General features: G+C 36.9%; 1 pseudogene; it reads left to right on the forward strand.

Annotated features, from left to right (window-relative positions):
• The first annotated feature begins 2,962 nt into the window (after positions 1 to 2,962).
• The window catches only part of LOC103072906 (protein downstream neighbor of Son-like), a 27,554-nt pseudogene continuing 2,773 nt past the window's right edge, over positions 2,963 to 27,743 (forward strand).

Consider the following 27,743-nt stretch of genomic DNA (forward strand, 5'->3'; position numbering starts at 1 on the left):
TGTGACTAAAGTTTTTTTGTTTTTTGTTTGTTTCTCAAAATTATGGGAGACATTACTACATGGATAGTCAATGGATTAGTAGATAGACTTTCTTATAAATTTATAAAAGAATGATTAGTTATAATTAGGACAACAGAACCAGAAAGTTTACCAATTTAATAGAATAGAAAGCCATAGAAAAATATTTAGTATTACTATAGTAAAAAAAGATTAAGAACAATATTGAATGTCAAATATATTTTTAACATACTGGATTTGCAAAAAGAAAAAATATATACAGTGTGTATACTGGAGGAAAAGTGCATATTTTGAGGAGAAACAATCATTCTGATACAGTTATCTATAGTAAAATACTGTTAAATATTCCAGAAGAACACCTGATAAAACTCATCAAAAACTTTATACTTTTGTTTTACATAGAAATTCTACTTTTAAGTATTTAAAAACAATTTCTTTCTCTAAATAATTATATACAATATTTTATTGCAACATTGTTAATAATTGCTGAAATATAAAATAAACATCTATGGGAAATTGACCAAAATTATTATATTTATGGACACATGAAAAGTCACCTGACATAGCTATTCTTAATTATAAAATATGCTTGCAAGAAAGCATTCTCAGTGTTATATTATTTTGGGTAGAAAGAGTACCTCATATACTTTTTAGTTATCTACCTATCTTCCCACATATTTTCATAAAGAATTAAAAATAATAAAGATAATGGAATACATTCAAGTACTGCTTAATTTGGGTCAAACACAGTTTGGAAATCTTAACATTTATGCTTGTATTTAACCTTTACAAGTGACCTATGATAAAGATATTATTCCAATATCATCTGTGTCTTTTCAGATTCAAAAATGTATGACACAAAAGGTTAATTAACTTGCCCCAAACAATCCCTAAGTGTTAGAGTTTGAATTTTAATTCAGGCATTTGCTTCAGCATTTATGGTCTTAAACACTACACTGAACTGTCATCACCACAAAGTATTCTATTAAAGCAATCAGGAAACAAACCATTATCTTGACAGTTTATTTTTTCTCATCTTGTCAGCTGTTAAATTTCACAGGTACCTCTTCTTTGGAGAACTGTCCTCTGCTAAATGGAGCTGCCTCACCAGGGAAGTTCCACTCCCAATAGCAGCCTTCAGTCGATGTCTGCCTGACCTGTGGTTACAAAGGCTAGATGAGACCTTTAGAGGCTTAGCCTTGTGATGCAACTGATGCTCCAAGGGAGTCCCTCTGTGGGTAAGGCCAAGGCTAGCCTTTACCTGAAACCAAATCCTGGTTCAGCTCTCTCCTAGATTCCTGTTCTGCCTCACTTCTTCCCTTGTATGCATTCCATGAAAAATCCTCTCCCAACAAATCATACGCACTTGGATCCTTGTCTCAGGCTCTGCTTTTATAGAACCTGGCCTAAAATTTTAACCTTCTCATGCCACATTTTCAAAATACAAATACATGGAAAATTGAGACGCTAATGAAAATAAATGAAGTTGACTGCAGATAATGACCTACAGAACTGAGGACCTCTTAGAGAGGCAGCAGTTATAGGGGAATGCAGCCAGGTGTAAATTCATCATCCAGGCTCAATTTTCCCAGATGTCTATTTTTAAAAAGATTTAGAAAATATTTAATTTGGGTGAAGCATGTGATGGTTAAATTTGACAAATTATTCAATTAAAAAGTTATATTATGTGAGATAAAACATTTACAAGCTAATATGACATGCAGGCTCCACTGTTAAATTTCTGTATTTCCTTTTAATAATCAGAAAATAAATTATAAAGTCCAGATGATATTTTAAATTTATAGTCTTATCTGATTAGGTTGGATTTTACCTAGCAACTAATGTTTATTGAATCCCCTAAGAATTTTATAACTACACACTTATAGGATCATCAGAACATGATTAATACTTATTAATTATTAAAATCATTATTATTTAGACAAGGTAACTGAAAATAGATACATTAACTAACTTTACTCTCTGTATGAAAATGGGCAACTGATAGATCAGAGTGTCAAAGATAGATCAGAGTATCAAAGATTATGTTTTTTTTTTTTTTTTTTGGCACTCATGTTCATAAGAGCATTATCACAATAATCAAAAGATGGAAGTAACCCAAGTGGCCATTGATGGATGAGTAAACTGTAGTGTATACATACAATGAAATATTATTCAGCCTTTAAAAGGAAGGAAATTATGACACGTGCTACAACATGGATGAACCTTGAGGGCATTATGCTAAGTGAAATAAGCCAGTCACAAAAGGACAAATATTGTATGATTCTATTTATATGAAGTACCTAGAGTAGTCAAATTCATAGCAATAAAAAGTAGAATGGTTGCCAGGGGTGAGGAGAGGGGGGGGTGGGAGTTAGTGATTAATGGGTGTGGAGTTTTCAGTTTGGGAAAATAAAAAGTTCGAGAGATGGATGATGATGGTTGCACAATAGTGTGAATGTACTTAATGCCACCAAACTGTACACATAAAGATGGCAAATTTTACGTTAAGTGCATATTGCTACAATTTTTAAAAATAGATGCAGAGAACCCTACCACCCCTCTCTCTAATTCCACAACACATTAGGCTGGGAATCCAAGGAAAGTCCGACTTCTGCCCATTTTCTAAAATCCCATCTTCCCAGGAGCTGCCACCATTTGTATTCAGCTTTATTTGTAAATACAATTAAAAAACCAGCCACAGAACACCATCACCCAAGGAGTAAATGTTCCCGGGCTCTGAAACGGAGTGCTGTCATTCCCATTAACAGTAATGAGAGTCCCATGGTTAAACCTCCGTGCATCATGTTCAAAATTTACCCCCTAGAGTTTGCAGATGGAAAAAAAAACATTATCTTATGTACAAACAGAAAACAGAAAATAAAGCCGGAAATGGCATTCTGACCATGGAGATGCCATAGGGCGATTAGGAGGCAATCTGGTGAGGATGGCTTCGGAAAGAGCACGGAAGAGGGCATATGACAGACTGCCTAACCCTGGTCTCCAGGGCTCTCGTATGTTTCAGAACAATCAAGGTGACTGGTGGCTCAAGGTCAGGAGCCTAAGTTATGACTCTGACATTAAAACTTATTTTTTGGGCTTCCCTGGTGGCGCAGTGGTTGAGAGTCAGCCCTCCGATGCAGAAGACACGGGTTCGCGCCCCGGTCCGGGAAGATCCCACATGCCACGGAGGGGCTGGGCCCGCGAGCCATGGCCGTCGAGCCTGCGCGTCTGGAGCCTGTGCTGTGACCAAAGATTATGTTTTAAACACCATGCTATCTTGCCTCTGACCAACAAAGCTGTTGTTGTTTTGTTCCACTCTGAAATGAAATAAAGCATATGAAAGAAAGTATCAATTAGAAAATGTCCCTAAAAGATGGTGAACTGCTCTAGGACAGATTATACATTCATAGAATTAATCAGTTCTTCATAGGACCACCTAATCAACTTTACTGACTGTTAGATTGAACTGACCAATTTGAATAGTTGACTTGTCTTCGAGAAAATACGTCTTTGAAGAACAGTCACAAAGCCCAGATTTAAGGGGAGAGGATGAAAGAATATTAGTGCCAGATTTGAAAATGGTCCTACATACACAGAGGTACACACACACACGATTTCCAACCTGAGTTTTCTGTTTTGTTCTCTTATGCTTAAATTTTTTTCATCACAAATCATTTTAAAATTTATTATTAACATGAGTTTCATATTTTTGAATGCCTGCAATCTGTCTTATTAAAATAACTGGTTGATAATGAAAAGATTTATCAGAGACCATTAGGCTTGCGCAAATAAGCTAACTGAGAAAATCTTGAGGAATTAGTGACAGGTAGTGAGTCTACATTAGAAAAGAAAAATAAAATATAAAGTCTGCTGAAAAATGTAAACTGATCCATTAAATACGTATTTGCAAAGAAGGAGAAACCAGTGAAGTATTAAAATAAAGAGAGAGCAGCTGTTCCCAAGTATGGTCCATAAACCGGTAGCATGGACATTACCTGGGAACTTGTTAGAAATCCAAATTCTTATAACCTATCCCAAACCTATGGAAATTCAATCTGAGGTTGAGGCCCAGAAATCTATTTTAATGATTCTTGCAAGTGACTCTAATCTACTCAAGAGTTTAAAAATCACTGATATAAATTTTTGTGCATATTCAGCATGCCACTCAGCAAATTTTGCAGGTTAGACAGGCTCTTATTTGTTGTTCATTTGTTGTTTATTTTAACTTAAATTATATCTTAACAGAGATCATCAGAATTAAGAATAATTGTCTCTGCTAAGCAATCTCAAAAGAACTGATGCATTAATCAAAAGGCAACTATTAATTTCCTAAAATAGACAGATGATATGTAAATCCAAGTTTTGTATGAGAACAGAAAACACTGCAGGTATTTTATTGAAATGTAATTTACAGAAGAAATGTGTTGCCTTCAAAACCATTGCAAATGGATGGGGAACAGATATCATGAGGACCAACAGGAGGGAATCTGGTGGTATAGAAGTCATGGGCAGTTACCTCCAGTGGTCTAGCTGCCTGCATCATATAAGGTGATTCACTGTAGATATCCGGGAAGCCACTGTCAACATCATCTCTTCTAACTGCCCAAGCAGTTAGCCATTTCTGCATGTGTAGCATAATATCTTATCTTTTCTTCTAATTTCTAAACCTCACATATGTGCTTTTAATTTGGAATCCTGCAGTCAAGGGAGTCTGGGAAATGTAGTTGCTAGGTTTCCAGCCCTTGCTACACAGCAAGATATTAGATGGGTAATGGTAGGTTTTTTGTTTTTTTTGTTTTGTTTTGTTTTGTTTTGTTTTGTTTTATGGTACGCGGGCCTCTCACTGTTGTGGCCTCTCCCGTTGTGGAGCACAGGGTCTGGATGCGCAGGCTCAGTGGCTATGGCTCATGGGCCCAGCTGCTCCACGGCATGTGGGATATTCCCGGACCGGGGCACAAACCTGTGTCCCCTGCATCAGCAGGTGGACTCTCAACCACTGTGCCACAAGGGAAGCCCTATGGTAGTTTTTAATACAAAAATAAAACAGCCCACACAATCTGTCCCTTTGGATGCTCAACTTTCAAATACACCCTTCTATACAAATTAAAGTACGGAAACAATAATAACCAAAAACATGTTTCCACACAGTATGGTGGTAAATATTGTACAAATGAACAGATGGTCACCCTTTTCCCCCATAGGGAAGGCACAAAATCCATCAATCACTGGAGCCATTTCTGGGTGCTCTACAGAATCTTCTGTCTTCCAAATATATACTCCTTACCCGATAGCAGTCTCATTTCTCCTTGATCATGATAATAAAGATCAATTACCACAATCACTGGTGATGTTTCTGTAACATATGTCTCAGAACCCAAAATGGCCAGATGGCATGAAGAAATCAAAATGGAAAGGCGATAGTATCAAACTCTAGTTTAGTGGAACCATTACTCTTTTCCATGGCAGAAACACTACTATTAAATTAGGTAGAAACAATACCTCTAACTCACAAGAGGGTAAAATTGAGGAAATAAGAATTAAGGACAACTGAGAATGTAATTAGCAGTAGTAGTGAGAGAGTATTCTGCCTTGCATCTCTTGGTTCTTGTAAGTGAGTTCTGGTTTGCAATAAAGTACTCTATTTTAGATGCAGATTTCAGGTGCATGGTATGTTTTTATAGATAGTACCTAAACATGTAAGCTCTTATTACCTAGATGGCAGTGTAAATGATATTTCAATATTCTGTTACAAGTCTTTCCAAATGTCATGTATATAGTAAGACTGAAAATTTCCTTGAGGTGTTACTCGTTGCCTCTTTTGTTATACAATTATTGACTTGTCAAAAGCAATGTTGTGTGAAGTGACAGGGAAGAAGATAATGACTAAATCAACATATGAAAATGTGGACAGAAGCCTCTGAAGCAAGGAAGGTAAATCAATATTAAGATTAATTCACTGGGCTTCCCTAGTGGCGCAGTGGTTGAGAGTCCACCTGCCGATGCAGGGAATACAGGTTCGTGCCCTGGTCCAGGAAGATCCCACATGCTGCAGAGCAGCTGGGCCCGTAAGCCATGGCCGCTGAGCCTGCGCGTCTGGAGCCTGTGCTCCACAACAGGAGAGGCCACAACAGTGAGAGGCCCGCGTATCACAAAAGAAAAAAAAAAAAAAAAGATTAATTCACTTATCTAATAAAGAAAAAAATACTTGCACTGTTAATTTTTGGGGGAAAAAAAAAACTCAGTGTAATCAATTTGCTACGAGGTAGCTAGCTTGTTCTCTTATGGAAAAGTAGCATATTGGTAACTCACACTGGTCTCTACCTTTGACAGAAGTGGTACTCAGAAATATGTCATGGCTAGTTATGACAATGGACAAGTATAGTGTCTGAGAAAGCAAGCTGACAATCATATAAACAACTAGCTACGTGGTACCCTTCATTATCAAGATGTTCCACTATGATGGTGAAATTTGGTGTACATTCAAATAGGAAACAAAATATGCTTGAAATGCCAATTTTTAAACCTGTCACAGATCTCCAAGTAAACAAGTCCATGATCATACACCAAACCATTACTTACGTTGTATAAGTCAGTGTATATTTTAACCCTGGTCATATTATATACCAAGGAAGGTAAGCAGCAAGATCCATTTTTGACATTCTAATCAATGGGATGATTTTTTTCTCCAGTTTTCTTACATAATCATATAAGTATAGGGTTATAATGCAGGACAGGCATTGTCATCTCTTACCAGAATCTTCTAAAAACCAAGATTGAGGTTTGCTTGTTTGTTTGTTTTCTCAGACAAAATTTCTTTGGAAACCACTATGAGACCAGAAGAGAGGGTTGATGGAGAGATCTAAATACATCATAAATAGCTGCCCAGTGGATGAAGTCAGTGTCAAGAACTATATAGGGTCTGAGATTTTAAACTAGTTGCAAGCTAACAAGTTAGGCTGCCACGGTTTCAAGGATGTTGGTAGTTGACAGGAAAATCCTGAGTCAGAAATGAAGAGAAGTTTATTCCTCATGAAAATAGCTGTAGGCAGAATATCAGCATTTTTTTTAACCTACTTGCCAAGTCAAAATTCTCACAGGGGGATGGTAAAGCGAGTCAGATGATTACCAGCACCCACATGGAGTAGCATTATAGGAGAGGAACACTGAGCTGAGGGAATCTGAATCTTTTACAATGGACACTAAACATGCCGTCCCTTTGCTCTTGAGGAATACATTTATTATACTAGATAATAAACATACCTGTCTTTTGCTGTAGAGAGAGTAACTGAAGTATGTATGTGTAATAAATAATTTGTATCAAAAATATAAAAAAAAAACCCTTATGACTCAGTAATAAGTAGACAAGCAACTCAAATATGGGCATATGTTTTGAACAGACATATCACTAAATATGGAGAAATATAAGCACATAAAAGTATGCTCATTGCCTTTCATCTTCAGGAAAATGCCAGTTAAATTTCAGGAAGATTCTACTACACCCAACAGGATATATAATATTCAAAAGACTGAAAATACTTATTTTTTGCAAGGATAGGAAACAATGTTTTTTCTCATACATGGCTGGTGGAATTGTAAAAATATACAACCATTTTGGAAAGACATATGAGAGTCTCTTATGAATATAAATATTTTTAATAAACAAATCACTAATGTCACTCTGTGATATTTATGTTATTCCTTACTTATTTATTGCCTTTACCCTGTTACCAGAATATAAGCAGTGTAACAAATATTTAAATAAACCTCTAAATCAGAGGTTCCCAATTTTGGCTAATTAATATCTGGTAGTTTAACTATATATTTATAGTTATAACTATATAATTAAACTATATTAGTAACAGTATACTGTATATTACATACAATTTATGTACTGTTATATACAATTTAATATGTATATATAATATGTATTATAAGTATGTAACTATCTGGAATTTTATAAAATACCTATACCATTTATCACCACACTCACACTCAAACCACCCACCCGATGTGTAAGTCTCACTCCAAACAAACTGAATCAGAATTTCTGGGAGTGGGCCTGGGTATCGTTTTAGTAGATAAAACAAAACATAAGATGTCAGAACTATGTCAGCCGTGTCACAAGAGTCAGGATTCCCATTTGCTTTACATATGTGAAAGAACAATTAAATAGCAATACAAAAATCTGTGAGGCATATTTTGCATCTTTTTTTTTTTTCACAATAGATTTATTTTATTATTTCCCTATGTCCGGCCCTGCCAGTTTATACCTAGAGTCTGCATAGCCAGCTTTCTTTCTCCTATACATATAAGACAAACATTTAAACATGCTTTGATTGTCATTTTCAGTTTCTTACAAACTCAGATACACTCCTACACTTGTCTAGTTGCTTCTGAACATCAGGTAGAATGACTGTTCTCTGCTGTCTTACTTAGAATCATTTGGGTCTTGGAATTAAAATTTACAACGTTTCCACTCCATACAGCAGTGTCAAGCAATGACACCTAATTTCCTATGGCTGTGTTCTTTGTCACTAATTATCTTGTAAAACCAAAATATTTAAAGAAACATTTTTGATATGATTGTACACTATTACTCTGTTAAAGTACATATTGCAGGTATGCATGCATTGTCTTAATGCAGATATTTGGGATTTTTCAGACTTGAAAAACGCCATTTCTTTTTACTTCATACAAAATTTTTGTTAACCTGAAGCCGTTTAACCTCTCCTATCTAACGTGATTGAGACTAGTTCGTAGGAATCAATAGTTGTTAAGGGATGCTGTAAGCTCTGAGGCAGAAGAAAATATTTTATCTTGTCCTCCTCCTTGGATATTCAGTTTAAAGGAATGTAGTGGCTTTAAACCTAGGCAAGAGACAGCCCTGCATCTTGCCCCAAGTATATGGGAACCCCTGTCTGAGCTGCATTACCCCTGGAATGAATTTTGTCTACCTTTGAAGAGTTTTATTCTTGGAGAGCAGAATACTTGAGCATAAATCTTGACTCTAATATACTGGCTGACAAGTGTTGGGGGAGACATTTAATTCTCTGAGCTTCAATCTTCCTCAAGTGTAATGTGGGGGATGATTTCCATCCCAAAGGATTGTTGATTGACTAAGAAAACTCATGTAAAATCTGGTGCTGGCAGAGAAGTCGAAATCCAGAAGCCATTACTATTCAGAGACTTACCAGGAGGGTCTGTGCAGAGGTCCTCCCAGTTGGAATTTACACAAACAGAGGACAGGGGGAGGTTTAGAGATTATTGTCCAAGGGGTGACTCTGGCTGCAGTGTGGTGTCCATCACACGGGCTGTACTGTAGCCCAAGCCTTGGGACTTCAGCCTTAGTCTCAAGAGGAGCAGTGTAATAAGAACAAGTCAAAAGTGGAACCAGGGGCACTAAGATGCTGCAAGCAGAAGTCAGGATTGTGTTGCAGCCTGTATATCGCATGTGGCACAAGGAGCTGTAGGGCACTGTTCACACTTGGTCTTAGTGATGGCACGAATCATGGGCTTAATGAAGAGCTGGGCAGCCTTTGAGGGACGCCTCGCTTGAGGAGCTTTGAGGCCCAGTCACAGCAGACATCCCACTGCTGCTTGAGCAGGAGGAAATAGGTATGACTCATTCATGGACTCATCAGAAGGACACATCCTCAGAACCACTGTGGAGGTATTTGAGGCAATGCTCAAGTATCCAACAAGAAATGGGGGAGGGTGGAGCCAAAAAATATTGGCTCTTTCCAGGCTGCTCTAGCTATGGGACCCGGATTATTTCTGCATTCTCAGTGATACCTCACGGAGCTCTTCATTCTAGATATCAAGTTCTAGTTCCTCTCTAGTTGGCTTGCCATCTATTTTTTTCCTCCTCTATATTTGTCTATGTAACATTTATGCCATTCTTGGAATATGAATAACCACATGCCATTTCTTTGGATTTATTATTAGTTGGATTTTGCCCAACCTTTGTAGTTTATAGAATGTGGAATATGGTTTTCACACTTGAAATTGTTTTTGCTCCTATTCCTCAGACTTGTTCCTTGAACATCTCTATCCAGATAATCTTGGTTCTCCCTTATTTCTAATCTGATTTTTATGATTTCTTACCTTCTGCTAACTTTGGGGATTTTTGTTCTTCTTTCTCTAATTGTGTTAGGTGCAAGGTTAGGTTGTTTATTCGAGATGTTTCCTGTTTCTTAAGGTAGGATTGTATTGCTATAAACTTCCCTCTTAGAACTGCTTTTGCTGCACCCTATAGGTTTTGGGTCATCATGTCTCCATTGTCATTTGTTTCTAGGTATTTTTTAATTTCCTCTTTGATTTCTTTAGTGATCTCTTGGTTATTGTGTATTGTTTAGCCTCCTTCTGTTTGTATTTTTTACAGATTTTTCCTGTAATTAATATCTAGTCTCATAGCATTGTGGTCAGAAAACATATTTGATATGATTTCAATTTTCTTAAATTTACCAAGGCTTGAGTTGTGACCCAAGATATGATCTATCCTGGAGAATGTTCCATGAGCACTTGAGAAGAAAGGGTATTCTGTTGTTTTTGGATGAAATGTCCTATAAATATCAATTAAGTCTATCTCGTTTAATGTATCATTTAAAGCTTGTATTACCTTATTTACTGTTGTTTTGGATGATCTGTCCATTCGTGAAGGTGGGGTGTTAAAGACCCCTACTATGATTGTGTTACTTTTGATTTCCCCTTTTACGGCTGTTAGTATTTGCCTTATGTATTGAGGTGTTCCTATAAATATTTACAATTGTTATATCTTCTTCTTGGATTGATCCCTTGATCATTATGTAGTGTCCTTCTTTGTCTCTTGTAATAGTCTTTGTTTTAAAGTCTATTTTGTCTGATATGAGAATTGCTACTCCAGTTGTCTTTTCATTTCCTTTTGCATGGAATATCGTTTTCCATCCCCTCACTTTCAGTCCGTACATGTCCTTATTTCTGAAGTGGGTCTCTTGTAGGCAGCAAATATATGGGTCTTGTTTTTGTATCCATTCAGCCAGGCTATGTCTTTTGGTTGGAGCATCTAATCCATTTACATTCAAGGTAGTTATCAATATGTCTGTTCCTATTCCCATTTTCTTAATTGTTTTGGGTTTGTTATTTTAGGTCTTTTTCTTCTCTTGTGTTTCCTGCCTACACAATTTCCATTGTTTCAAATGGCAAAGAAAGAAAGAACCACATATAAAGAGAGGGAGGAATAGATGAAGGAAAACTGGAAGGAGGGAGACAAGATACAATTGAAGCAGGAAGAGGCCCATGCTACAGTGCGTATCAGTTGTCAGATCCTTTTGATGGTTGTGACATGCATGAGACAAGGCGCTTTGACTGCGCTGGTTTTAAAAGGACTTTAGTGCTGCAGTGAACATTGAGGTGCCTGTATATTTTCAAATTATGGTTTTCTTCGGTTATATGCCCTGCACTATTTATAACAGCCAGGACATGGAAGCAACCTAAATGTCCATCAACAGATGAATGGATAAAGAAGAATGTGGTACATATATACAGTGGAACATTACTCAGCCATAAAAAAGAACTAATGTCATTTGCAGCAACATGGATGGACGACCTACAGATTTTCATACTGAGTGAAGTAAATCAGATAGAGAAAGACAAATGTCATATATCACTTATACATGGATTAAAAAAAAATGGTACAAATGAACTTACTTATAAAACAGAAATAAAGTCACAGATGTAGAAAACAATGGTTACCAAGGGGGAAAGGGGGAGGAGGGATAAATTGGGAGATTGAGATTGACATATACATGCTACTATGTACAAAAATGATAACTAATAAGAACCTACTCATAGCACAGAGAACTCTACTCAATACTTTGTAATGACCTATATGGGAAACGAATCTAAAAGAGAGTGAAATATGTGTATGTATAACTGATTCACTTTGCTGTACAGCAGAAACTAACACAACATTGTAAATCAACTATACTCCAAAGAAATTAATTTAAAGAATAAATTAAAAGACTTCAGGAAATAATACGTATGCAGAATTGTAAGGGTCATGTGCTTCCAATTTGCATATTTTAGGTAACATGGAAAGATAACATTTTATTATGTAGTCTACCTTTGCCACAATACAAGTTTAACATTTGACCCTTATAATGTATGGATTTCAAAAAATAAAAATAAGCACTACTTAGTATAGACTATACACATTTTTTTCCTGTCTTAATATCAAAATTAGCTCATTGTATCAAAAGAAATCAATCACTGAGACTTTGGAAATAATAAAACACAAATCAGTAAATCAATGTCTGCATATAGAAATGACTTCATTTGGAGATATGTAGCCTCTTTAAAGTGCATGCTGAGCAATTACTCCATTAATGTGATCAATGTTGACAGTAATTTGTGACGATTTAAGTTTTGAAGTTCTCTTTTATTTTTCTCTTAGATGCAGAGGGTTTGTTTTACTTTAATTATTTAGGTCATTGCCTTAATTCCCCATTTCACATTACTTGTAAAACGATGTTCCCATTTCTAAAACGTGGCCTTTTCAATGAAGTTCTTTTTACTACTGACTTTAACCTTTAAGCTTCCCATGTTATGGCACTATATGTAAATGGCCACCTTAATAATGACATTTGGCACAGCTCTGGAAAGAAGAGTAGCAGGAAAGCAGTGAACTTGAGATTTTTTCCCTTCAATTTTAAATATATCAGACTGAATCATCATTTCTCTTGGAACTGAAAAAAAATTATTATTGAATATTTTTCTTTTAATTTCTCTTTTCCTCTCTTTCTCTTTCAACCCCTTTCACTCCCTTACTCTCTCCTCTTATATTTTAGAGTGCAGTTTTTATAAAGACTAAATTATATACAAAACTTGGACTTTTATTTGCACAAGTTTTAATATTATTTCCTGAGCAATGTCTCAATAATTACACATATTAGTCCATAAATTGATATTGTTTAAAATTTAAGTGTACTTCTTTATTAAATGTGTTTAAAATATGACATTGAATTTTTGTTTGTTATAAACTAAAACACCTCTATAAATGCATTTTCAAGATTGACTGAAAAACAATGAGTTTAGTAATTTAATGAAATGTGAGTTTTGAGGTCAAGTTAATATTCTCCCCAAAAGACAATGTTGCTTTATGTTTAGTTTTGTTTTATCATGGCATACTTATGTGCCGTTATTCTTTAACCCTATTCAGTTTAAAACTTTTGTCTTAGAAAATTTTTATTGCTCTTTTTTGCCTTTATCATTGATAGATGTTCATGCCTTGAGGATGAGAATAACAAATTAATTTTTATGTTTAATTCTAATATAATTACCAATGATAAATTGACAAAAATAATTAGGTAGTCACATCTAAGCTGAATTTTAGTTTTAATTTAGCTAAATTTCGATTTTCCATCTTACTGTGAGATAGAACAGCAGGATAATTTTATTTAAAGTCATTAACCAAGATTTTGCAATACCTAGGGTGATGTTTATACTTTAAGGGTCCATGTTGATCACTCTGGTTTATGTTTATAAGGGGCTTGGGAACTTTCTGGGAGGAAATTCACTCTAAGCAAAATAGAAGCAAAGAAATCTACATAGGATACAGTTTCAGAGATTATGCATTCTCAAATCCTTGAATTTATCTTCAAATATATTTTCCTCTTGTCTACCCAACCACTATGTCATGCTGAAATCCTAGATCTTATCATTACCTGTAATAACACCTTCCAGAGTATCCAAGTGTCCCAAACTTCAGGCTGCACTCATGACTTCCCAGTATTCTAACTCCAGAGGTTTTTGGATAAAAATGTAGTCACACTCAAACACATGAAAGTACAATAATTCTTAGCTGTCTTCCTCCCCACTTGATTGAATGATGAACCATCTGTTGTCCTGTGTAAGGAGAGGTGCTCTTGTGTACAGGATACAGTGTATATTTGATTATTTCATCATATTACATATGCAATTGTTCCTTTGTACTTTTTCATGATTGACTATTTCAGCTTTACTGAATTAGTTGTGTCAATGTACAAGCCAGAACATGAAAAGAAGAAAAAGTGAATCCTTCCAATGATCCTATATCTCATTCAACTATGACTCATTTCTCTGCTCATTTTTACAGCTATAATATTCTATTCTTTCTTGAATCTAAGAAAGGATTTTGTCACCACCATTCCTCTCAAGCAGCTATTAACCTCTAAATGTTGAATCCAATCGTCATATCTCAGAAGTCATTTTACTTAGCCTGTGAGCAACATTTGAAACAACTGATTCTCCCAGTTAAGGGAATACAACCATTTATAACAAGATGCCTGTGTTCAAAGCTGCCTTGTGGTTCAAGATATTCCTGTTCAATTACCACTGCATTGTGGCACAAGAGTTATTTTCCAAATTACCTTTCCAAGTCCTCTTATGGCATGAGATCTGTCTAATTTTGTTCTGTGGCACAACGTAACTCTGCCCACAAGCTCACCTGTATTAAAAGAAACCTCTCCCCAGACAGTAAATAAGACCCATCAATCTACAATGAAGTGTAATCTTGTAAAAATACCCTTCATTAATTCCTCATAACCACTGTGTCAGAGACTGCCAAGTATTTTTGGTTACTTGGTATTCATGAGCATATAGGATAAAAATCTTTCTCAGCTTTTCTGTGTAATTAGTTCAGTGCCAGATGACTGCATTCTGGTCAGCATTGTGTGGGAAGAAGTAGAGTTGACCCTTGAACAACATGGGCTTGAACTGTGTGGGTCCACTTTTAAGCTGATTTTTTCAATAAATGTATATATTACTACACTATGCGAGGTTGGTTGAATCTGTGAATGTGGAATGACAGGTACAGAGAGCTAACAATGGGACTTATATATCTGAGGATTTTAGATGTGGGGAGGTCCTAGAGGTACCACTGCAGGTACTGAAGAACGGCTGTATTTGGAACCCTTCAGTCCTGGGCATAAAGACCCCTACATGCTATTCTGTTATGTCTTTCCTTCTGTGAAGGCTACATAGGTCATTTGTCTAAATGACAGCAAAACAGAATGACAGAAAATAAGAACACAGTGCCATTTTTTGGGCAGTCATGCAACATGTACTGAACTGTGATCTAAGAAAAAAATATTGTAAGACACAGAGATATGGGATTTAATTCAGTAGCCAAATATAAATATATATAAAATTTCATACTTTTCTCCCATGTTGACACACATATCTATCATCTGAAATTCTGCTCTTGGAATCCTGATTAGCAGCTGCAAATTGAAATAACTAAAACTTAATTCTTGATTTTTACTTTTCCCAAATAATAGGTTGTTCCCACAGTATTGTCTCATTTTATGTGCAGTTTAGGCCAAAAATCTTGAGTCAGTCTTGAATCTTTTCTTGTGCTCACATGCTATATCTAGCATAACCAATTTCTTTGGGCTAAAACTTACAATATTTATAACCTCTATCCAAACAATTTTCTTTCCCATTGTTAGCACCCTAACCATATTACCTCTTATCTAGAACATCTCAGTGAGCTTCTAACTGATGTTTGTTTTGAATGCATCATACTTCTGACTAGATCTCTATAGTGAATATTCATCTTTTCAGACAAGCCAAACCATGTACTACAATGTTCACTGCAGCTCTATTTACAATAGCCAGGACATGGAAGCAACCTAAGTGTCCATCAACAGATGAATGGATAAAGAAGATGTGGCACATATATACAATGGAATATTACTCAGCCATAAAAAGAAACAAAATTGAGTTATTTGTAGTGAGGTGGATGGACCTAGAGACTGTCATACAGAGTGAAGTAAGTCAGAAAGAGAAAAACAAATACCATATGTTAACACATATATATGGAATCTAAAAAAGAAAAAAAAATGGTTCTAAAGAACCTAGGGGCAAGACAGGAATAAAAATGCAGACATAGCAACTGAACTTGAGGACATGGGGAAGGGGAAGGGTGAGCTGGATTGAAGTGAGACAGTGGCATGGACATATATACACTAGCAAATGTAAAATGGATAGCTAGTGGGAAGCAGCCACATAGCAAAGGGAGATCAGCCTGGTGCTTTGTATCCACCTAGAGGGCTGGGATACGGAGGGTGGGAGGGAGATGCAAGAGGGAGGAGATATGGAGATATATGTTTATGTATAGCTGATTTACTTTATTATACAGCAGAAACTAACATACCATTGTAAAGCAATTATACTCCAATAAAGATGTTAAAAAAAAAAAAAAAAAGGTCTATGCTGGATTTGGCTCTAATCTCATAAGGAAATTTTGGTAGGAGTCATAGGAAAATATTTTTGACCTAAGAATCAGCACCTACTTGTATCAGGTGGTAGAAGTTGGCTTAAGAAAGATAGCTAGATGGGCTTCCCTGGTGGTGCAGTGGTTGAGAATCTGCCTGCCAATGCAGGGAACACGGGTTCGAGCCCTGGTCTGGGAAGATCCCACATGCCGCGGAGCGACTGGGCCCATGAGCCACAACTACTGAGTCTGTGCGTCTGGCGCCTGTGCTCCTCAACAAGAGAGGCCGTGACAGTGAGAGGCCCGCACACCACGATGAAGAGTGGCCCCCGCTCACCACAACTAGAGAAAGCCCTCGCACAGAAACGAAGACCCAACACAGCCAAAAATGAATAAATAAATAAATTTATTAAAAAAAAAAAAAAAAGAAAGATGGCTAGAAGCAGGCAGCATGGATTCTTTCACTCTTAGAGATTCTGTATGAATGTGAATTTCCCCTTGCTTCTGAATAGAAAGCTCTTACAAACATATAATAAGGAATATTGGAGATCCTAGTGCAAGTTCATATCCATGATATCAAAGGACCATGGTTAATTATGGCAGAGGCCACAAAAATATCAATTATCATGAAGCAAGGATATTTTGGAGATACATAGCTAAGAAGGGAAATCATGTAAATCCTTGCATGTGAGGCTATGGCTATAAAAATATCTTAAAATCAAAAAGCAATATATTTTATGAAGATAATTTTGTCAGTTGGTCAGTGAGATAAGTTGAAAGATCTAAGACTAATGATGAGAAAAGAGTTAGCAATATACTGGAGGAATCCAGATAAGAAATAATGAGGATTCAAATCTCTGTACAGCAATGGTGTTGTAGAGGGAATGATTGACAATAATGAAGGAAAATTATAAAAATTTTGTGATTTGGGGAAAGATCGGACATTGGACATAAAGAAAGAAAGGGCTACAATATATAACAATACTAGCTTTTGGAAATTGGTGACTTGTGCAATCATCACCTGATACAGAGCTTATAAGAAGTGAAGTTTAGTCTCCCACTGACATATTACCAAGGATCATTTTAACTTAGATTGCAAAACTCAACTTGAAAATTTAATTGCTGCTCCTAATCTAAATTTCAGTAGTGGGAAATGGAAGTTGATAATATGTGTGGTCTGAAAAACATTTAACCATTAAAATGGATTTTTTTTCCTACTGTTCTAACCACACGAATGAACACCTTAATGTACCAAAAAAAGAAGAACACAATATTGAAAGAAACATCATCAGGTCCATGATGCTAATAAGAACTGGATAGTTGTTTTGTCTATAGATTTTAAATTAAAAACCTAAGTCCTTTCATCTACAATTAAGTGCAACTTCTCGGTATAATTGACCATAGTGATATAATTACTGATTTGGGGCATTCACACAGACACACACACACAATCACTCTTACATTTCAGAAAGTATTTAGACTTATACCTGGAAATCACATATAAAAGATGTAATTCAGGCCTCTGTCATATAGCTGGAAACAACTGTGAAATAAAAATTCTCTAAATACAACATACTATCAGGGAAAAAGACTGAAACTAAAATTTTCATTTTGTAAGATCAGGACAACACATGGTTACCGTGACTTTGTTTATACATATAAATAATTAGTACCTTCATTCATTAGTTAGTTCCTCCTTAATTCTGTCAACTGGCTAAAGGGCCTCATTACTCTCTCAGGCTGTATTATCATTTTATTAAAAAAAAGTGGGAATTCCCTGGAAGTTCAGTGGTTAGGACTCTGCACTTTCAATGCTGAGGGCTCAGGTTCAGTATCTGATAGGGGAAATAAGATCCTGCAAGGCATGCAACACAGCAATAAATAAATATTAATTAAAAAAATAAAAATATCAAGGCAAAATCAATTGAATTGCTCTTGGGAAATATATCTGCTGGAAGAATCAGAATTAAAAATAAAATAAGGGCTTCCCTGGTGGCACAGTGGTTGAGAGTCCACCTGCTGATGCAGGGGATGCGGGTTCGTGCCCCAGTCCGGGAAGAACCCTCATGCCATGGAGCGGCTGGGCTTGTGAGCCATGGCCACTGAGCCTGCATGTCCGGAGCCTGTGCTCTGCAATGGGAGAGGCCACAACAGTGAGAGGCCTGCGTACCGCAAAAAAAATAAATAAAATAAAATAAACCTTATAACAGTGGATCCATTACATCATACCCTATCTTGATATTGGAATAAAGATAATAATAAAAGTAATAGAAATATTCTACTAATACAATAATAGGTTTGTAAGATTTAATAAGCAGAAACCTCAATTAAATACATGTGGGAAACCAGAGGGAGGAGCTGTCACACCTTGTAGTGATAGCAGAAGCCAACAGGAAGAAGAGAGACTCCTCTTCTTTCCTGGAAAGGGCTCAGCCAATCAAAAGCTATGTTTGTTTACTGTAGCCCTCCCACTTTCCTTTCTCCCTCTATAAAAGACCTCTCAATCCCTGATGAACCAGGACTTACATGTGGCTCTCCATGTTGGCAGACCCCAAATTGCAAATCTCTGCTGATCCTGAATAAACCCATCCCTGCTGAAGAAATATCTGGCAGTCTAATTTTGCAGCCAACAAGTATTAATATTAGTATTAAAAACTATCTAAATGCCAAGTATTCTTTTAATTACTTAATGTTTTTTATATGACAATTATCAGAACATCCTTCAGAGGTAATGTTTTACATGAGGAATGGAATTTTTAATTAATTTTAAGGACAAACAGTCAGTGGTGATGCTAGATTTCAAACCCAATTATAATATGCTGGCTTCCTTTATTTGAAATATTTCTAATATTTTAGTGATAGAAATCATTTCTGATTTTGGCATTTTGGAATGGAATTTTTAATTAATTTTAAGGACAAACAGTCAGTGGTGATGCTAGATTTCAAACCCAATTATAATATGCTGGCTTCCTTTATTTGAAATATTTCTAATATTTTAGTGATAGAAATCATTTCTGATTTTGGCACTGTGGCATTTGGTATTAATGATTTTAAGATTTTCTTGTGGGTGTGCTTCAAGATGGCAGAGGAGTAACACGTGCAGATCACCTTTCTCCCCACAAATATATCAGAAATACATCTACATGTGGAACAACTCCTACAGAACACCTACTGAACACTGGCAGAAGACCTCAGATTTCCCCAAAGATAAGAAACACCCCATGTACCTGGGTAGGAAAAAGAAAAAAGAAAAAACAGAGACAAAAGAATAGGGATGGACCTGCACCTCTGGGAGGGAGCTGTGAAGGAGGAAAAGTTTCCACACACTAGGACACCCCTTTATTGGCAGAGACGGTGGGTAGGCATGGGGAAGCTTTGGAGTCGTGGAGGAGAGCACAGCAACAGGGGTGCAGAGGGCAAAGCAGAGAGAGTCCGGCACAGAGGATCTGTGCTGATCAGCACTCACCAGCCTGAGAGGCTTGTCTGCTCACCCGACAGGGTGGGCAGGGGCTGGGATCTGAGGCTCAGGCTTCAGAGGTCAGATCCCAGGGAGAGGACTGGGGTTGGCTGCATAAACACAGCCTAAAGGGGGCTAGTGCACCACAGCAAGCTGGGAGGGAGTCCGGAAAAAATTCTGGAACTGTCTAAGAGGCAAGACACCATTGTTTTGTGGTGTGTGAGGAGAGGGGATTCGAGCTCCAGAGATGGGCACGAGCCACGGCTGTCAGTGCAGGCAGCAGAGACGGGCATGAAATGCTAAGGCTGTTGCTGCAGCAACCAAGAAGCCTGTGTGCAAGCACAGGTCACTATCCACACCTTTCCTCCTGGGAACCTGTGCAGCCCGTCACTGCCAGGGTCTCGTGATCCAGGGAAACTTCTGCAGGAGAACACACAACATACCTCAGCTGTTGCAACCTCATGCTGGCCTCTGCTGGTGCAGGTTCACTCTGCATTCCATACCCCTCCCTCCCTATGGTCTGACTGAGCCAGATCCCCCTAGTCAGCTGCTACTTTAACCCCATACTGTCTGAGGGAAGAGCAGATGCTCTCAGGCAACCTCCATGCAGAGGTGGGGCCAAATACAAAGCTGAATCCAAGGAGTTGTGAGAACAAAGAAGAGAAAGGGAAATCTCTCCCAGCAGCCTCAGGAGCAGCAGATTAAATCTCCACAATCAACTTGATGTACCCTGCAACTCTGGAATTCCTGAATAGACAACGAATCATCCCAAAATTGAGGTGGTGGACTTTGGGAGCAGCTGTAGACTTCCAGTTTGCTTTCTGCATCTAATTTGTTTCTGGTTTTATGTTTATCTTAGTTTGGAATTTAGAGCTTATTATCATTGGTAGATTTGTTTATTGATTTGGTTGCTCTCTTCCTTTTTTTTTATTATATATATATATATATATATAGATAGATTATATATATATTTTTTCTCTTTTTGTGAGTGTGTATAGTGTGCTTCTTTGTGCGATTTTGCCTGTATAGCATTGCTTTTATCATTTGTTCTAGGGTTCTGTCCTTTTATTTTTATTACTTTTTTCTTTGTATAGTATTTAGTGCTTGCTGTCATTGGTGGATTTGTTTTTTGGTTTGGTTGTTCTCTTCTTTCTTTCTTTTTTTTTTATTACTTTTTAGTTGTTTTAATTTTTTTACTAATTTAAAAAAATATTCTAATAACTTTATTTTATTTATTTATTTTTCTTTCTTTCTTTCTCCCTTTACTTCAGAGCCATGTAGCTGACAGGGTCTTGGTGCTCTGGCCAAGGGTCAGGTCTGTGCCTCTGAGGAGGAAGAGCTGAGTTCAGGACATTGGTCCACCAGAGACCTCCCGGCTCCACATAATATCAAACAGTAAAAGCCCTCCGAGAGATCTCTATCTCCATGCTAAGACGCACCTCCATTCAACAACCAACAAGCTACAGTGCTGGACACCATATGCCAAACAACTAGCAAGACAGGAACACAACACCACCCATTAGCAGAGAGGCTGACTAAAATCATAATAAGGTCACAGACACCCCAAAACACACAACTAGACACAGACCTGCCCAACAGAAAGACAAAATCCAGCCTCATCCACCAGAACACAGGCACTAGTTCCCTCTACCAGGAAGCCTACACAACCCACTGAACCAACTTCACCTACTGAGGGCAGACACCAAAAACAACGTGAACTACAAACCTGCAGCCTTAGAAAAGGAGACCCCCAAAACAGTAAGTTAAGCAAAATGATAAGACAGAGAAATATGCAGCAGATGAAGGAGCAAGATAAAAACTCACCAGACGAAACAAATGAAGAGGAAATAGACAGTCTACCTGAAAAAGAATTCAGAGTAATGACAGGAAAAATGATCCAAAAATCTTGGAAATAGAATGGAGAAAATACAAGAAACGTTTAATAAGGATATAGAAGAACTAAAGAGCCAAAAAAAAAAAAAAAAAGAAGAACAACACAATAAAGGAAATTAAAAATTCTATAGAAGGAATCAATAGCAGAATAACTGAAGGAGAAGCCAGATAAGTGACCTGGAAGATAAAATAGTGGAAATAACTACCACAGAACAGAATAAAGAAAAAAAGAAGGAAAAGAATTGAGGACAGTCTCACAGACATCTGGGAAAACATTAAATGCACCTACATTCGAATTACAGGGGTCCCAGAGTAAGAAGACAAAAAGAAAGGGACTGAAAAATAATATGTGAAGAGATTGGAGTTGAAAACTTCCCTAATATGGGAAAGAAAATAGTCAATCAAGTCCAGGAAGTGCAGAGAGTCCCATACAGGGTAAATTCAAGGAGAAACATGCCAAGACACATATTAATCAAACTCAAAAATTTAAAAGAAAAGAAAAAATATTAAAAGCAAAGGAAAAGCAACAAATAACATACAAGGTTAACAGCAGATCTTTCAGCAAAAACTCTGTAAGTCAGAAGGGAGTGGCAGGACATATTTAAAGTGATGAAAGGGAAAATCCTACAACAAAGATTACTCTAGCAGCAAGGATCTCATTCAGGTTCCACAGAGAAATTAAAACTTTTACACACAAGCAAAAGCTAAGAGAAGTCAACACCACCCAACCAGCTTTACAACAAATGCTAAAGGAACTTCTCTAGGCAGAAGTCACAAGAAAAGGAAAAGAACTACAATAACAAATCCAAAACAATTAAGGAAATGGTAATAGAGACATACATATTGATAACTACCTTAAATGTAAATGGATTAAATGCTCCAACCAAAAGACACAGACTGGCTGAATGGATACAAAAACAAGACCTAAATATATGCTGTCTACAAGAGACCCACTTCAGACCTATGGACACATACAGACTGAAAGTGAGGGGATGGAAAAAGAAGATAAGAGAATCCTAAAGAGAATCCTAAAGATCCTATCAGAAAAACTACCAGAGGTAATCAATGAATTCGGCAAAGTATCAGGATACAAAATTAATGCACAGAAATCTCTTGCATTTCTATACACTGATGATGAAAAATCTGAAAGAGAAATTAAGGAAACACTCTCATTTACCATTTCAACAAAAAGAATAAAATACCTAGGGATAAACCTACTGAAGGAGACAAAAGACCTGTATGTAGAAAACTATAAGACACTGATGAAAGAAATTAAAGACACAAACAGATAGAGAGATATAACATGTTCTTGGATTGGAAGAATCAACATTGTGAAAATGACTCTACTACCCAAAGCAACCTACAGATTCAATGCAATCCCTATCAAACTATGAATGGCATTTTTCACAGAACTAGAAAAAAAATTTCACAATTTGTATAGAAACACAAAAGACCCCGAATAGCCAAAGCAATCTTCAGAAAGACGAACAGAGCTGGAGGAATCAGGCTCCCATACTTCAGACTATACTGCAAAGGTACAGTAATCAAGACAGTATGGTACTGGCACAAAAACAGGAATATAGATCAATGGAACAGGTTAGAAAGCCCAGATATAAACCCATGCACATGTGGCCACCTTACCATTGATAAAGGGGGCAAGAATATACAATGGAGAAAAGACAGCCTCTTCAATAATTGCTGCTGGGAAAACTGGACAGCTACATCTAAAAGAATGAAATTAGCACACTCCCTAACAGCATATACAAAAAGAAACTCAAAATGTATTAAAAACCTAAATGTAAGGTCAGACACTATAAGACTCTGAGGAAAACCTAGGCAGAACACTCTATGACATAAATCAAAGCAATATCCTTTTTGACCCACCTCTAGAGAAATGGAAATAAAAACAAAAGTAAACAAACGGAAGCTAATGAAACTTAAAAGCCTTTGCACAGCAAAGGAAACCATAAAGAAGATGAAAAGACAACCCTCATTATGGGAGAAAATATTTGCAAATAAGCAACTGACAAAGGATTAATCTCCAAAATTTATAAGCAGCCTATGCAGCTCAATAACAAAGAAACAAACTACCCAATCCAAAAATGTGCAGAAGACCTAAATACACATTTCTCCAGAGAAGATATACAGATTGCCAACAAACACATGAAAGAATGGTCAACATCACTAATCATTAGAGAAATGCAAATCAAAACTACAATGAGATATCATCTCACACCGGTCAGAATGGCCATCATCAAAAAATATAGAAACAATAAATGATGGAGAGGGTGTGGAGACAAGGAAACACTCTCACACTGTTGGTGGGAATGGAAATTGATACAGCCACTATGGAGAACAGTATGGAGGTTCCTCAAAAAACTGAAAATAGAGCTACCATACAACCCAGAAATCCCACTACTGGGCATATACCCTGAGAAAACCATAATTCAGAAAGAGTCATGTACTACAATGTTCATTGCAGCTCTATTTACAATGGCCAGGACATGAAAGCAACTTAAATGTCCATTGACAGACGAATGGATAAAGAAGATGTGACACATATATACAATGGAATATTACTCAACCATAAAAAGAAACAAAATTGAATTATCTGTAGTGAGGTCAATGGACCTGGAGATTGTCATACAGAGTGAAGTAAGTCAGAAAGAGAAAAACAAATACCGTATGCTAACACATATAATGAGGACATGGGGAAGGGGAAGGGTAACCTGGGACGAAGTGAGAGAGTGGCATGGACTTATATATACTACCAAATGTAAAATAGATAGCTAGTGGGAAGCAGCCACATAGCACAGGGAGATCAGTTCTGTGCTTTGTGACCACCTAGAGGGGTGGGATAGGGAGGGTTTGAGAGAGATGTAAGAGGGAGAAGATATGGGGATATATGTATATGTAGAGCTCATTCATTTTGTTATAAAGCAGAAACTAACACACCATTGTAAAGCAACTATACTCCAATAAAGGTGTAAAAAAAATATATTAAAATAAAGTGAAAAGAAAAACAATGGAAAATGGGAAATAGTAAAAATAAGAAATGTTTAATAAAAATGGCATATCATCTTGGAATTTTAAGTATGTAAGCCCAAACTAAGCTATACAAATATGCAAATTTTAAAAATTCAAATTTTAAATATGATGGAGTTTTAAAGCAAAATTTAAAACCAATATATAAGAGGAATTCTGCAAGAACAAAACCATTGTAGAAGGAAACAAATAAAAAATTTAATTATGTGAGTCTGACTGCTATCTGGGTGTGAGGCAGAGGTGCAGATAGGAACAGGAATGGCACACCTATAATGTGTCTTGAAAATGTTCTACAGGAGAGACTGTTATACTTGTGAGACTAACTGAACATGTCTGGGAGACAAAAGTCTTACTATCTCCCAAGCTCTCCAAGGAAACTTTGGAAATGATAGTCACATTTCTCTTAAGGCATACAAAGAGACAGTGAGGGGAAAGGCATAAATAAAGTTTAGGACTGAGATATCCAAAAACATCCCCTGTCCCAGACATGTTGAATTAAAGAACATTAGAGTCATAGGAAAGCAAGGTACCCTAACTGTAGATTTGGCAACATGATTAATACTACCGTTACATAAGGCGGTTTTGTGACCTGCAGTGAAGTGAAATGATTAAGTTAGGAAATCTAGGACACAGAATAGGTCAAATGCAAGTATAATTTATAATTCCCCCATCTTCAAACACTTACCAAATGACACTCTGAGAAGGCTTATAGGTCTTTTAAGTTAAATCTCACTGCAGATTACAGGAACACATAATACACCTGCTATTCTAGATAAAAAATATCAACTGGAGGGGCTTCCCTGGTGGCGCGGTGGTTGAGAATCTGCCTGCTAATGCAGGGAGCACAGGTTCGAGCCCTGGGCTGGGAGCATCCCACATGCCGTGGAGCAACCGGGCCCGTGAGCCACAACTACTGAGCCTGCGCGTCTGGAGCCTGTGTTCCGCAACAAGAGAGGCCGCGACAGTGAGAGGCCCGCGCACCGCGATGAAGAGTGGCCCCCGCTCGCCACAACTAGAGAAAGCCCTCGCACAGAAACGAAGACCCAACGCAGCAAAAATAAATTAATTAATTAAACTCCTACCCCCAACATCTTAAAAAATATATATATATATATCAACTGGATATTGCAGGTAAGGAAACCCAGAAAAAGGAACACAAGACAGATGAAGATTTCAAGTTTTAGGGTCAGTATCCTTTATGTCTAAAATTATATTAATTTTGAATATGAGTTTGAGAGGGTACCTACTATTACTATCAAAAGATGGAGGAAAACTTTCAAACGGGAAGTAAAATAGCACTTGTGTTAGAGCATCTCAGAGACACATCTACATGGGATAAGTGTATAAACAAAAGTTTCTGAGTTGGAAATGAATTACTGGAAATCACATGAGATTTGCCTCATTTTCTCTATAATGTTGCATCCAATCACTGATTTGTTACTGGAGAAAATTAAATACTCATGATCTGGCAAGAAATGGTATCATCTGTACAGCTCAGAGGGAAGATTACTGATTTTTTTTCACTTATGTGCAATTTGGTCCCATCCATCTATAGACTTCTATATTCCTATTATATATTCTTTCCATAGCTCATTATTGGGATAAGTAAAAATGGAACTGTCACACTGGTGGGTGTTTCAGGGTTCACACTGCTGGGCAACTCCCTCTATTTCAGGGAAGATTTAAGAGATGTATAAAAGAGCCCTGGACTTGTCCCCAGTCATTGTCATAGATCTATGGATTGTGTCTGGAGCTCCTGCTTTATGTGGGACTGTTGGATTTAGGCAAGTTTTGAGAATTCCTTCTTGCTTTCATTCCCCATCTTTTATAGCCCCAAACTTGAATATCTCCAGCCTTAAATTTTATGCAAATTATACACTTCCTGAAAATAAAGTTTATAACACTAGATGTTCAAAGATCATTCAAATATATTAATATTACAATGATAGACAAATTACCCAAAATGATGAAAAATACTAATTTTGATATTGGATAGCAGTTTACCAAATGAGTCAATAATATGCCAGTTATATAACCAGAATTAAGGTATCTGCTGGGATTTCTGTTTCATGTGTGTCCCCAGATTCAGAGACTTAATAAATGGATACATTTGAACTCTTGAGAAAATTTATTTTTTAAACATCTTCAGGCTTATTCATATTCACACTATATAGAGTAAAATGGGGTGGGAGTTAACAGGCAGAATTGTTTGCCCAAAATACACTGAGTCATGAAAACACTCATCATTTGATAACAGCTGTTAAATCTTACTGCTGAACAGCTGGAATATGTCAAGGAACAAAGCAGACAAATCTCTTCTCTCGTGGGACTCAGGATTTAATGGCTTGTTCGTGTGTGACGAAAGGAGGAATAAACCAGTTTATCTAGCTACACTTAATTCAAATAATGATCGTAGTCTGACTAATCCAAGGGGATTATAAAATCTGCAATGTTTTTTGTTTGTTTGTTTATTTTTCAATTGCTACGTGGCATACCTGCAGAAAGTAATAAAAGTCTTAAGTGTATGGGTTGATGTTTGATATATACCCATGTAATTCCCCCCACATCAAAATACATAACATTTTAAGCACTTCAGAATCCTATCGTGATCCCTCTACAGTACTACCAATTCCCCTGATAAAGATGACTAATTTTTTTTTAAAGGTTTGCCTTTTAATTAATTAATTAATTTATGGCTGTGTTGGGTCTTAGTTTCTGTGTGAGGTCTTTCTCTAGTTGTGGCAAGCAGGGGCCACTCTTCATTGCAGTGTGCAGGCCTCTCACTATCGCAGCCTCTCTTGTTGGGGAGCACAGGATCCAGACGCGCAGGCTCCGTAATTGTGGCTCATGGGCCCAGTTGCACCGTGGCATGTGGAATCCTCCCAGGCCAGAGCTCGAACCCATGTCCCCTGCATTGGCAGGCAGATTCTCAACCATTGCGCCACCAGGGAAGCCCAAAGATGACTATTTTTATTTCTATCACTGGTGATTAGTTATGCCTGATGTGGCATTTCTTACTTTTTTTCATTCAAGGTTGTATCTGTGAGATCCATCAGTGTTTTACATGTAACGTTTTTTTTTTTTTTTTTTTTTTTTTTT

This window comes from Lipotes vexillifer, unplaced genomic scaffold (genome assembly GCF_000442215.2).
Source record: "Lipotes vexillifer unplaced genomic scaffold, Lipotes_vexillifer_v1.1 scaffold929, whole genome shotgun sequence".
Taxonomy (NCBI): Eukaryota; Metazoa; Chordata; class Mammalia; order Artiodactyla; family Lipotidae; genus Lipotes; species Lipotes vexillifer.